A 14870-nucleotide genomic window follows, 5' to 3' on the forward strand; every position below is an offset into this window, starting at 1 on the left:
AATTTGAAGAATTTGCAGAGAAATAGTTTTTAGGCTTTTCATAATATGCTCATGAACCCCAGTTTGAGAAAACACTGACTTAAGAAACTTAAAGTTTTTTTTTTTATATGTAATAAAATTGCCTTGTGTTGGAACAACAATGATTGATTTAGGGTTGTTGAACTATGTGTGACTTATGATTTCTGAAATTTTCATAATGAGGTGATATTTTGCCTAGAGCTTATATAAATTTCTAAGGATCATGTTTTACTATAAAATATTTTGTTAAAATGGAGGCTTTAAAATTAAGGAAACTTAAAGTCTTTTATGAAAATATTAAATGTAAATTACCATTGTAAGTTTTCTCATTATATTCTTAGAACTGCTAATTTTAAAAAAACTAAAATAAAAATATAAAATTAAAATCTCACAACTGTCCAGGCATCTATGATTCCCAGAATGAAGAACTTTGTATTTTAGAAAATTATAATTATAGTAAATAGAATACCTACTGAGAAATAGGTAGTTGCCATTTTCTTTGATGTTGTGATATATTGACAAAACTTATATTTTAATTGTAAGTGGCTGCAACTTAAGGGAAAAAGAAAATAGTAGAATCAAGAGATTCTATTTTTACTATTAATTTATAATTTCTATCTCACCTAACCTATTCCTCTAAAGAATCTGAAATTGGCTAAAACAATTATAAATTCTGCAAAACAACATTGTTGCAAGAATTTTTAGTTTATTGATTTACCTCTTCTCCACAGAGTATGTGCAACTTTAAAATTTTGAAAATTAAATTAAAAGTGATTTTTGCAACCATCTTTAATATCAAAGGCATGATAAGTAAACTCTTGCTTAAGTGAAGACTGATATGCATCTTGTCTAAATTATTAACTAGAAAGATATTGTCAATGTATTTGTCATCATTGTAAAAAGTTAAGTGGTTATGGATGGGAAAGTCATATCTGTTCTTACCAGTTCATTCTTGGTACTATGACTCATGGCTGATTATATGTCTGCTGTTCCTGCTTCCTGTTGGAGGAAGTTCTTGAAGGAAATGGCCATATTCTCTTCCCTTCTGGAAAGTTCTTTCCATTCCTGACATAGTTGGCTTTTCTGAGACCATTTTGCGGTGACCACTGCCAAAACAAGGCTTTGACAGTGCAGCTTCCCACTGCCCAGCAGTGCCCACACCTCTTCCTCTCTTCTGCTGCTAACTAAATGCTTGACAGCTTTGGCCTGGGCCACCCACTGTTTTACCCTTCTTGCTCTTAGACCTAGCTTTCAGCACAGTTCCCAGCTCGGATCACTTTTTGTTCGTTTTTTGCATTTCCTGCGATTGTCTCAGGTTAGAATTTCTGCGCCCACCCCTAACCCAAGAAACCCCACCCTTGGCTCCCCATGAGTCCAGAATCTAGGAACTGTTCATCACTGTGTGTGAATTAAACTGAATGAAGCATGGTGATGAGAGGACTCGGGGACCTAAAATACATTGTGATACATGGATATTTTGTAAGGGCTTTTTAGACCAACATAGAAAAAAAGAAAATTTGCTTCCTCACAACAAAGTTTTGATTTATCGTTTTTGTTTATTTTTAATTTTCTAGCCTCATTCCATAAGGGGATGCTGAGTTGCTGGAAAAAACTAGAGCCTGACGTATGTTAGGAAGAAATTATTTTAATTTTACTAAAGCCAAAAGATAACTATAGAGCTGGTTGCCTGCCAGGTGCCAGAGCACCTCCCTTCTCCCCCAGTTGGGAGCCAGTCTCAGCCATCTCCATGGTGTGGTTCTGGAGTAAATAGAGCCTGATGGCTTGTGTGTCTTAGAGATTTCACAAAGATCTGGTTCAACTCAAGATTGCTACAAACCATAGGCCCTAGTGGCCACTGTAAATATCAGGGTTAATTAATTCACCCTTTTATCCTGTGACATATTCATCCATTCTCTCAACAAACCGAGCCATGCCCCAGGTACTGTACTAAGGCAGATACCGAGATGGGTCAAACGTGGTTCCAGCCACCATGATCCAGTATGACAGGCATGAAGAAGAGGAAGGACAGGGTGCTGTGGGAGCCCAGAAGGCAGCTCCTAACCCAGAAGGGGAGGTCAGGAGTGAGCTTCCTGCAAAAGCTGATGTTTAAATTAGAGGATTTAACAAGAAGAATGAGATGGAGGAGGCACCCAGTCAGAGACACAGCAGGTCTGAAGGCTGGGAGGCGTGAACCCCCAACAGCAGATCTATGGCTCTCCAGTCAGGATCATCTTCCGCTGACCCCGAGAATCTCCACCATCAAAAACGCACATGGAACTGAGGCCACTTCCTGTCTGGGGACACCCAGCTGGGAACCCTGTGGCTTAAAACCTCCCTCCGCACAGACCTCCTGGGACTCATGCAGCTCGCCTGTGTCTGGGTGAGAGGTCATTGCTGTAGGGGAGGTGTTGCTGGAGGTAGTACAAGGGGCTTTAGCCTCAGCGCACATCCTGAGTGGGAGGAGGGGCAAAGCCAAGCTCCCAGTCCCTGCGTAGCTTCCCAGAGTACCCCTATAAGACCAACAAAGCCCCATTCTAACCCACTCTCCCATATAATCCAAGCTGGGCCTACCACCCTCAACCTCCTTCCAGAAGGTAAGGAGGATCTTACTGTTTGTACCCCCAAACTAATAGAAATAATTCTTGCAGTCTCCCCCCAGGGACCAAATATGTGGAGTCCGCACTCACTGAGCATCTAGTGTGTCTCACACACGTGAGGTACAAGGCTCCCTACAGTGAGACTCATGGTGTTGGGAAACCGCAGCCGGGCACTGGCTGGCTTGTCTCTTGGTTGACCCCTTTATTCTCCTCTGGGCGTGGCTTGCTGCATTATTTCGGGCTGGGATCCCGACACAGACCTGTGGACATCTGGACCCATGCCAAGTTGGTGTATTTCAAATCCCCAGCAATGACAGAAATGTCACTTAAAACAACCTCCTGTCTATTAAGGTAGCACAATTTGTTTTTTTTAAAGAATAAAGCACAATACTGGCAGGAATTTCAGGAAATAAGCATGCCCATATGTGATGGCTTCTTATGGTGTTCCTCTCTTTCTTTCTTGAGAAAGATCAGACAATAATGTAACAAGAGCTATGGAACTGTTTGGCCCAATAATCCCACTTTTGGGAATACACTACAAGAAAATAATTTCAAAGAAAAAAGCTAATATGTACAAATAAATACACAGCAGCCGCAACTGCACACTGGTATAAAACTGGAAATAAACCAGACGAACAATAGAGTAAACAGCTAAACAAATTATGGAGTGCCATGAAATACTTTATGGACATTGAAAATGACAAGGTCAGGGCCGGGTGTGGTGGCTCACCCTGTAATCCCAGCACTTTGGGAGGCTGAGGTGGGTAGATCACCTTTGGTCAGGAGTAGAGATATGGTGAAACCTCGTCTCTACTAAAAATACAGAAATTAGCCGGGCATGGTGGCGGGCGCCTGAAATCCCAGCTACTCGAGAGGCTAAGGCAGGAGAATTGCTTGAACCCAGGAAGTGGAGGTTGCAGTTAGCTTAGATCACACCATTGCACTCCAGCCTGGACAACAAGCCAAAACTCTGTCTCAAAAAAAAAAAAAAGCAAAGAAAATGACAAGGAAAGGACCATTTTGAGGCATCAAGATTGGAATATTTAAGCAGTGATATAAGATAAAGCAGCACACACATGCTGCATGTAACTATATATTTTTAAGTACTTAAGTGTTCTACAAACATTACAAGATAGCCTAAAAGGAAATAAGTTGAATTTAAATGTTCACTAGGTCCTTTCTTTGCGTTGCTCAAGTTCATCATTTACAAAGCACAGTTTTCTTTTTTTTTGAGACGGAGTCTCGCTCTGTCGCCCATGCCGGAGTGCAGTGGTGCGATCTCGGCTCACTGCAACCTCTGCCTCCCGGGTTCACGCCATTCTCCTGCCTCAGCCTCCCGAGTAGCTGGGACTACAGGCGCCCGCCACCGCGCCCGGCTCATTTTTTTTTTTGTATTTTTAGTAGAGACGGGGTTTCACCGTGGTCTCGATCTCCTGACGTCGTGATCCGCCCGCCTCGGCCTCCCAAAGTGCTGGGATTACAGACGTGAGCCACCGCGCCCGGCCACAAAGCACAGTTTTCAAAAGCACATGTGTGTCTCTTTAGAAGGACAACAACCCAAACGATGGGATCCCTGGGACGTGGCCAGGGATGCACTGTCAGAGCATTCGTTTGCCAGGTCACTTTGTCTCTGACTTGCACGTCATGTTTGCACACCTCCCTCAGCCAGAATGCATGTTCCTCTGTTCTCCAAGCACGGCAGTCCAGATGAATGCAAAAGAAGTGGCTTTTCTCATCTCCGCTGCACGTAATGCCGGGCAGGAATGGACAATAGGGAGGCAGGAAATTTTCTATTTGAATTAGAAGGCTAAGATGTCCCTTACCTTTTCTGGGACAATGGATCCGTCTGGGCTGGCATTTGCTGTGTGGAATGGAAAGGAGTTATGCTGGAGGAAGTGAATGAGCAACAACCTCATATCTGGGATATTTAAGGTCTGACAGCTGAGAAGCTCATCAGCAACAATCCTGGTGCAAATTGGGAGCTTCTGGAAACAGGGACCACCAATTCTCCTTTCCCAATTTTATTATGATTAGGTCCCAATCAAAAGGTTATTTGGGCCGGGCACCGGGGCTCACGCCTATAATCCCAGCACTTTAGGAGGCCGAGGCAGGTGGATCACCTGAGGTCAGGAGTTCAAGACCAGCCTGGCCAACATGGTGAAACCCTGTCTCTACTAAAAATACAAAAATTAGCCAGTCTTGGTGGCACACATCTGTAATCCCAGCTACTGGTAGGCTGAGGCAGGAGAATCGCTTGAACCCGGGAGGCAGAGGTTGCAGTGGGCTGAGATTGCACCACTGCACTCCAGCCTGGGTGACAGAGCAAGACTCTGTCTCAAAAAAAAAAAAAAAGGAAAGAAAGAAAGACTATTTGGGAACAGCTTTATTGAGCTCTAATTCATACAATTCATCCATTTGAAGTGTTCGATTCCATGGCTTTTAGCATATCACAGAGCTGTGCAATCATCACCACAACCAATTTTAAAACATCTCCATCACCCCTCAAAGAAACCCAGACCCTTTAGCCCTCACTCCCTTACCCTCCTCTCATTACCCTCACATCTAGGCAACCATGAATCCACTCTGTCTCTATAGATTTTCCTGTTCTGGACATTGCATATAAATGGAATGGTACAATATGTGGTCTTTGTACTTCTTTCATTTAGCATAATGTCTTCAAAGTTCACCCAGGTTGCAGCCTGTAACAGTACTCCATTCCTCATTATGGCAAAATAATATTGTGTTATATGAGGAGACCACATTGTATTAATCCACTCATCAGTTGCTGATCATTTGGATTGTGTCCACTTTTCGACTATTATTAAGAATGCTGCTATGAACCTTTATGTACAAGTTTTTGGGTGGACGTATGTTTTCATTTCTCTTGGGTGTATGCCTAAGAGTGGAATTTCTGGGTCATATTGGAGCTCCATGTTTAGCCTTTGGAGGAACCACTAAATTGTTTTCCAAAGTGACTGCACCATTTTGCATTCCCACCAGAGTGTATGCGGTTCCCATTTCTCCCATCCTCACTAATACTTGTTATTATCTGTCTTCTTTATTCTAGCCGCCCTCGTCACGGTGCGGTGGTCTCTCGCGGCAGTTTTGATTTGCATTTCCCTGACGATGCATGATGTTGAGGACTTTTTCATACGCCTGTTGGCCATTTGTGCATCTTCTCTGGGGAAATATCTATTCAGATCCTTTGCCCATTTTTAAATTCGGTTGTCTTTTTATTATTGAGTTGGAATAATTATTTATACATATTTTAAATGCAACCCCTGTATCAGAGATGTGATTTGCAAACATTTCCTACCAGTTAGTTTCTTTTCACTGTTTTCATGGTGTCCTTTGAAGCACAAAAGGTTTTGGTTTTGATGATGTCCAACTTATCTGTTTTTTCTTTGATTGATTATATGCCAAAGACTCTTGCCAAGCTTGGCCCTATGGAAACATTCTGTGCTGGGTTTTTGAGGAAATTTAATTTAATATAAAATGTAATTTAACTTAAAACTCCTATATTGCTATCATATTATAAATCCAGTTCGGGATTTAGAAATGTATAAACTCTGTAAATATGCCACTTATAATTCATTAGACTTTTCACTTACAATGCTCCAGTTCTTGGAGAGGAACATTTTGAATAATGGAGAATACTTCTTTTCCCCACAGCAGCCCGGGGCCTGACACTCCATTAGCGTTTCTCTTAATAACTTCCCAAAGCCTCCACCAGTATCAAAAGATGTCCCAAGTACCTCTCAGAATTTAATATACATATACATTTGTTCCCACAATTTCCACTTCTAGAAATTGATTCTGAAGACATTCTTACAAAGATCACTATTCCAGGATGTTCACCACAGGATTACCTTGTAAAAGGGAAAACATAAGCCTCATCTAAACCTCCATCCATAGAGGACTGAAGAAATTAAATTGTAGTATGGAAGTCTCTGGAACAGTTTTAAAAGGTGATGGATCTTTAAGTGTTGGCTTCAATGAATATTCACAATATATTGTTTACTTAAAACAAATAGAGATAAGGTATGGAAAGTATACACTATATATAGTTTTTTTTTTTTTGTAAAAAACTAATTTGTTGGGCATTCACAGCTTTTTTTTTTTTTTTGAGATAGTCTCACTCTGTTGCCCAGTGCTGTGGCACAATGGGCTCACTGAAACCTCCGCCTCCCGGGTTCAAGTGGTTCTCCTGCCTCAGACTCCCAAGTAGCTGCGATTACAGGCATCCACCACCACACCCGGCTAATTTTGTATTTTTAGTAGAGACACGTTTCACTATGTTGGCCAGGCTGGTCTCGAACTCCTGACCTCAAGTGATCTGCCCGCCTCAGCTTCCCAAAGTGCTGGGATTACAGGCATGAGCCACCGCGCCCGGCCCGCATGTCGGTATTAATAGCAGATAAACAAAGTGTGCAAAGGAAATATGGCTTTGTCTCTATTTTCGTAATTGACCCAGCCTTCTTCAGGGCCCCCCAAGGAACAGAACTTACATTATCTGGGTAACAGCTTTTCACTTTGCTCCAGTTTGAACAGTCTCTCTCAGTTTAAATCGGTCTCTATCCAGTAAGTACTCAGTCAATTCCAGCTTCAAGTCCCCAGGAGGGGTGTTCCTCCGCTCCCTTCCTCCCGCTGGGAGCAGGGGCGAGTTCCTGGTCCTCTGGACTCCGTGGGCCCCAGGCCAGGGTGGGTCCCTGTCCCCCTCCCGCGGCAGGGCAGGCGGTTCTGTCCCTGGGCGCGCTGCTGCTCTACCCTGAGGGAGATCAGCTGCTCCTGTCCCCAGGACCCCTTGGCCTCTGCACCTGGCACCTGGGTGTGGGGCTTCATGGCTGTTTTCTTGAGATGCTCAGGGCCTGGAAGCCCCCCTTGCCTCACAGGCCCCCTTCATCTCTCACTGGTGCTCCCGCTGCACCGCCAGGTCTGGCTGCACCCGGAGGACCGAGAGCCCCACGCGGCCCTGCCCCGGGGCCCACCCTGCTCTCGTGGCTACGCCCCGCTTCGCCCATGGCCACCACACTCTCCCCCCACCCTCCCTCCCTGCTGATGGCCTCGCACGTGGCTTTTATTCCTCTTTTCCTCCCCTGGGAGGGGCCGCGCGCAACCCTCACCCAGGCTTTGTGCTCCCTCCCTCCTGCAGGGCCCGCAGCGCAGCTGTGCTGCTTCCAGCCTGGTTTGTTTTAAGTTAACCTTGTTTGTTTTAAGGCGCCGGTGGAGGGGTCCGTGCGAGTCGGCCCTGGTCCTGACTCTATCTAGCAGGGGACTTCTGTTTTGGGGGACACGGCTGACTACAGCCCCCTGACGCCCAGCCCACATGTCCTGACGGCCCCCTCCTCTCTCCCCTCCACACTCTCCCCACCACTGGAGCCACCCAGTCACCCCTCCAGAGTCTTGAGGATGGAGACATCTCCAGGCCATTGTTCCTCCTTGAACCACTAACGCGGTAGCATTTCTACACGGAATGCCACTTCCTCTGGCCCCGGCCGGGTTGTTCACAGATTTGGGGCCACAGCTGACCACAGTCAAATAGAACCTTCTCCAGCAGAGGTTTGGGAGTGTGGCTGCTGTCGCAGCCCTTCAAGATTACATGACAGGCACAAACGCATTTTCTTTTTTTCTTTTTTTTCTTTTTGAGACAGTCTCCCTCTGTCACCCAGGCTGGAGTGCAGTGGCACTATCTCAGCTCACTGCAACCTTCACCTCCCAGGTTCAAGCAATTCTCCTGTCAGCCTCCTGAGTAACTGGGATGACAGGTGTGCACCACCACGCCTGGCTAATTTTTTTTTGTATTTTTAGTAGAAACAGGATTTCGCCATGTTGGCCAGGCTGGTCTTGAACTCCTGACCTCAGGTGACCCACCCACCTCAGCCTCCCAAAGTGCTGGGATTACAGGTGTGAGCCACTGCGCCTGGCCACAAACCCCATTTTCTATGTGAGAAATCAGACCCAGCTTCATTCTGTCCCCTCCTCCAGTTCTCCCACTGTGTCTGTGCCTCTCTCCAGGCAACACGTGGTTCCCTGGCCATGCTGGGTCCTGTGCTGCGCATTGGCAGGTGGACCAGACTGTGAGGGCAAGGTCTGGGCCACAGCCTGTGAGTCCCCAGCCTCGGGCAGCGGCTGGCTGGGGAGGAGGAGGAATAGACCCATTTCGCTAGAGTGTATCCTCTGCAGAATTTGCATTTGTGAAGTGAGCATTTTATGTTTTTATTTTTTTAAAACAGTTTTCACCTTAAATCCCTATTCACTTTGCCCTCTTTCCACACATGTTGTTTGTCTTGCCAATCCCCAGCGTCCGCTACACTGAAAAGTCCTTCAGCGCCTGCAGTTGAGACAGGATGCCAAGCATAATACTTTTTTTTTTTTAATTTGAGACAGTCTCACTTTGTCACCCAGGCTGGAGTGCAGTGACACAATCACAGCTCACTGCAGCCTCTCCTGGAAGCCCTCAAACTTCTGGGCTCAAGCCATACTCCCACATCAGCCTCCCAAGCAGCTGGGACTACAGGTACGCACCACCACGCCTAGCTAACGTTTTCTTTTGAGATGGAGTCTTGCTATGTTGCCCAGGCTGGTCTCAAACTCCTCACCTCAGACGATCCTCCTGAGTGGGCCTTGCAAGTGCGGGATTACAGGTGGGAGCCACTGCACCAGACCATGCCATGTGCAATACTAAAATAACATCACTCATGGCCATCGCAGAACTCATGCAGAGTAAACACAACACGTGTAGGGACATGTGTGTTGCCTGCCCAGGGCCCATCGCCCCTTGAGGCCTCCCTGAAAGATCTCCATCCCCACCCCAACCTCATTGTGATCCGCACTCCCTGAATATGTGTCCCTGGGGAGGCCAACTAACCTCACCCCAGTCAGGCTGGGCCCATCTAGCCTGAGAGAAGTCTACTCCCTGCCTCCTGGTGATGGGTTCCAGAATGCACTGGGACCCAGTTCTGTCCAACAGGAAATGAGAACGCCCAGGGCTTCAAGGAAATGTCTTGTCAGGTCAAGAAGGATCCCTGAGAAGAGACGGCCCCTTTCTTGGCCTGGATGTGATACACACAACTGCCCCAGCCATCCTGCTTCCAAGGAGGAGGTCAGCCCTGGGCACAGCAGAGTGGAGAGGTGGAGAGAAGTGGGTTCCTGACGAAACTGCACCCCACGGAGCCAGCCACCCTGAAGGCTGCCCGGCCTCCTGGCCTCCTGCTCCGGGAACATAGATTTGCTGATTTCACAAGCCGCCTTGTGTCAGCATTTCCGGTACAGGCAGTTCAAAATGTCCTCCTTGATATTCACGGGCAGGGCCCACTTTCTTGGAATTTATTTCCAGCAATAGTGATATGCAAGTGAAGTTTTATGCATTAAGAAATTTCTTAATGACTTTTACAGTTTTTTTGCAGGGTAGGAAGTGAGTATTTCAAACCATCCGGATTCACACCTGAGGCCTGAGAGAAAAACTGTAATATGTGTTTGATTCATTGGGGACACAGAGGGTGGGAGTGCCAGGTCCTGCTGTCACCTCCAGGGCAGAGGCCATTGTGTCTCAGCTTGTCTGTCCCTCGTGCAGGACCCAGTGTCACCGCACACAGCTGTGCAGCTCTGATTTCAGTCTCTCTGAGCCTCCGCTCACAGTAAATGGCGACAGATCTCTTGGAGGGTTGTTGTGGGATTAGATGAAATAAGGCGTGTAAGGCCTCTGTCACACGTAAGGTGTTAAACGGTGGTAGTCTATTGTGTGTTAGCTGGGTAGCTAATGCCACATTTGGTTTAATTCATGCTGTAATTGATCCTCAGTGTGAAAAAGAATTATCATGTGGACTCTAAGCAGCTCAGACATCCTGAATCAACTGGGCTCAACAGAACGTCCCAACAGAATGGTGTGCAGAGGAGTTTGCAAACCAGCAGTCCACCCGTGATGCTGGCCCTCAGACGTGCCTTGTTTGCTTTGTCCAGTTTTTTCTTTAATAATTGAGCCAACATTTAAAATTGTGGAGAATTCACATTAAAGCAAATAAAACAACAGCAACAACAAAAGCCAGATGAGCAGATGTCTGGCTCCTGTGAAGAGTCCAAGGTGTTATGATAGCAGGGGCCACCTGCCCGGTGACTGCCACCCACAGCAGCGGAGGAGTCCAGTCCCGCTGCCTGCTGCTGCTGTGTGGAAACTCCTTCCCACAGTGCCCGCCACTGCACCTTGACTGATGTCAAACCCTTAAACTGCATCTACTGAGCCCTTTATTTCAACTAGATGCATTCACACTTAATAGTTCTATTTAGTTCTTTTTTTTTTTTTTTTTTTTTTTGGTTGAGACAGAGTCTTGCTCTGTCGCCCAGGCTGGAGTGCAGTGGCACGATCTCGGCTCACTGCAACCTCCACCTCCCAGGTTCACGCCATTTTCCTGCCTCAGCCTCCCACGTAGCTGGGACTACAGGTGCCCACCACCATGCCCAGCAATTTTTTGTATTTTTAGTAGAGATGGGTTTTCACCATGTTAGCCAGGATGGTCTTGATCTCCTGACCTTGTGATCCACCCCCGTCAGCCTCCCAAAGTGCTGGGATTACAGGCATGAGCCACCGCGCCCGGCCCTTAGTTCTTAAAAATAATGGCTTAAAGCTGGGTGTGATGGTGGACACCTGTAATCCCAGCTACTCCGAGGCTGAGGCAGGAGAACCACTTGAACCCAGTAGGTAAAGGTTGCAGTGAGCCGAGATAGCGCCACTGCATCCCAGCCTGGGCAATGGAGTAAGACTCCATCTCAAAAATAAAATAAAATAAATAATAATAAATAATGACTTATTGTTCCTGTTTCATATGATCAATATCTTCCTTTTCTATTAAAATAAATGCAAACTATATATATACACACATATATATACGTATATATGTATATACATGTATATACATATATACATATGTACATACATATATACACATATATACATATGTATATACATATATACATATATATACATATATATATACACACACACACACTTTTTTTGGGGGGATAGAGCCTTGCTCTGTCATCCAGGCTGGAGTGCAGTGGCGCCATCTCGGCTGACTGCAAGCTCCGCCTCCCAGGTTCACGCCATTCTCCTGCCTCAGCCCCCCCGAGTAGCTAGGACTACAGGCACCTGCCACCACGCCTGGCTAATTTTTTTGTATTTTTAGTAGAGACGGGGTTTCACCATGTAAGCCAGGATAGTCTCAATCTCCTGACCTCGTGATCCGCCCACCTCAGCCTCCCAAAGTGCTGGGATTACAGGCTTGAGCCACCGCGCCCAGCCCTAAATAATAAATATTTTAAAGTCGTAGTCAGCCTGTTCCAATAATTCTGCTTTAGATGGTATATGTTGTTCCACTTTTTGGCTTTTCTTTTATGATAATATACCCCAGGGTGCCTAGTTACTTTGATCTCTAAGCTCATGTTTCCCAGGGGCACTGGCCACTCTGTCAGGGAGTGCCCATTTGGGCTGAGGGCCAGATCCTAGTGGAGGTGCCTCTTGGGAAGCTAAGGAGCAGGGAGGGATGAGCTATAGGGTGAGGAGACACAGGGACCATAGAGCTCCTGATTGACCACCCCGTCTGCTGCTGTGATGGTTAATTTTATATGTCAACTTGGCTGTGCTAAGGGATGCCCAGATAGCTGGTGAAACATTCTTTCTGGGCGTGTCTGCGAGGCTGTCTCCAGCAGAGACTGGCATTTGCCTCGGTGGACTGAGTAGAGAAGACCCCCCTCTCCAATGTGGATGAGCATCATGCAATCTCCTGAGGGCCTGAATAGAACACAAAAGCAGAAGAAGGGTGAATTCTCTCTTTCTCTGTCTTTCCCCTTGAACTGAGACATCCATCTTCTTCTGTCCTTGGACATCAGCGCTCCTGGTTCTCGGGCCTTTGGACTCTGGGGCTTGTATTAGAGCCCCTCCCCCAACCCCAGCCCCCAGGCCCCAGGGGTTGGGGTTGTCAGGGCTTCAGCCACAGACTGAATTGTACCACCGGCATTCCTGGATCTCGAGCCGGCAGAGAGCAGATCATGGCACTTCTCAGCCTCCTTCTTATAACCCCATGAGCCAAACAGTAGATTGCCTCATCGCCATGCACAGATAGCCTGGGGTTCTGTTTCTCTAGAGGACCCTAATACAGCTGCCATTCCACCAGACAACGTCTTTCCTTTTGTCTAGCCTTTAGGCTCTTGGAAATAAGTGACAGGGAGGAGACAGTCTCCCCGCAGAGCTGAAGAGGGTGCAGGAGTGGTACAACACCCAGCACAGTGGTGGAGCCCATCTGCTTTCCTCCACCTCCGTCCCTTTCCTCTCCTGACCCTGTCCTGCCCCAAGATCAGTGTCCCAGACACTGGCGCCAATGGCCTGGACTGCTGCTGTGGATTTCTGTGGTGGATGGGGACAAGCAATAATTATTCCACAGCGCCTTGAGAAATGGGAAAAAAACAGAACGTGCTACTTTTGTTAGTTCCTCTAATCCACACTTCTCTGCAGGGTAGGTCTGGAGGTAGAGGGCCAGAAACCTATGGGAGTACACGGTCTTGCTGGACGCCTTCGCCAATTTTCTTATGGCAGGAAACCATCTCTTTGCGCCAGAGGCAGACCTGGTGATGCTAATGTAAGTGTGCTCCAGGGCCCTGCACCCGCAGGAGTCCATTCCGGACCCTGGGAGGGGCCTAGTAATTTGGTCACAAATTGGTCATGTTTTTCTTAAAATTTGCGAGTAGGATACTTTGCAATCAGTCAAGGCTACTCTCTCTTCCCTCCCTGTCTTTCCCCTCACCCTCCTTCCCCTCATGGGGGCCAGCATTGGAGCACCTGCTTTTGGGGGATTTGACTCAGGAGAAATTGAATGGGGCTACATTTAATTGAGGTTAGGGGCAATGTCCCTGTGGTTGACAGTTATTCCCATGCATCAGGTTGTTGGTCACCCTCCCACTCCCTACCTTGCTGATGTACCCAGCATCATGGCCTGCCTGACGTCGCTGGGTGTGGTGCAATGGCAAGGTGAATGTGGCCATGGGGGCTGGCCCCAGAACTCCACAAGCAGTGTTGTCAGAGGCACTTGAACCACAGTGACTCCATCTTGAATAGGGGGTGGGTAAAATGAGGCTGAGACCTCCTGCATTCCCAGGAGATCAGGCATTCTTAGTCACAGATGAGATAAGAGGTCGGCACAAGATATAGGTCACAAAGATTTTGCTGATGAAACAGCATGTGTTAAAGAAGCTGGTCAGAACCCACCAAACCAAGATGGTGAAAACAGTGACCTCTGGTTGTCCTTGCTGCCATTATATGCTGATTATAATGCATTGGCATGCTGACAGACATTTCCACCAGCATCACGACAGTTTAGAGATGCCGTGGCAATGTGAGGAAGTTGCCCTACATGGTCTAAGGGGGAGGGACCCTCAATTCCTGGAATAGCCCATCCTTTTCCCAGAAAATTCATGAATAATCAACCCCTTATCTAGCATATAATCAAGAAATAACTATAAGTGTAATCAGTGGGCAGCCCAAGCCACTGCCCTGTCCATGGAGTAGCCATTCTTAGTCCTTTACTTTCTTAATAAACTTGCTTTCGCTTTACTCTGTGGACGCACCCAGAATTCTTTCTTGTGCGAAGTGCAAGAACCTTCTCTTGGGGTCTGGATTGGGACCCCTTTCTGGTTACAGAGTGACAGACACAAGGTTTGAAGTGTGCAGAACCAGATGCTGGCCTGTGGAAAACCTTCCAACCTCAGATACATAAAACTGTAAGCAGAAGATTCTGTTCTCATTAACACCTCGTCAAGATGGAAGTTCTCGCCCGTTTCAAATATCCTTCAGAATGCATAGTACACCATAGTAAATGGACCATATTTCTTTTTTATGCAGATGGTGTGAAATAGATCTTATCAAAATTCCCGTGTTTGAGGGCACAAATCATTAGCAGTACTTCAAATGGAAAGTACATCTGTGCGTGAAGTTGCATGCTTTATGCACCCGAAATCTCGGATCGGGCCTTAGTGTAGCTGATGCATCTGTTGTCCAGATGAAGTCTGGCAGTTCCAGATAGAACAGCATGCAAAATTATCCCAACATGGTGAAATAACCCAGAGAAACAAGTATTTCCAGGAACAAAACTACACATATTCATCAGTGAGTCAGTGTATTTCACCCAAGAATTAGATTTCCTGCCTGTGCGGCTCAGCACAAGCCCCAACACTTTAAATGCACTTGAACGGCTCGGAGGAGGCCTGAAT

The sequence above is a fragment of the Pongo pygmaeus genome, chromosome 3 (assembly GCF_028885625.2).
Source record: "Pongo pygmaeus isolate AG05252 chromosome 3, NHGRI_mPonPyg2-v2.0_pri, whole genome shotgun sequence".
NCBI lineage: Eukaryota > Metazoa > Chordata > Mammalia > Primates > Hominidae > Pongo > Pongo pygmaeus.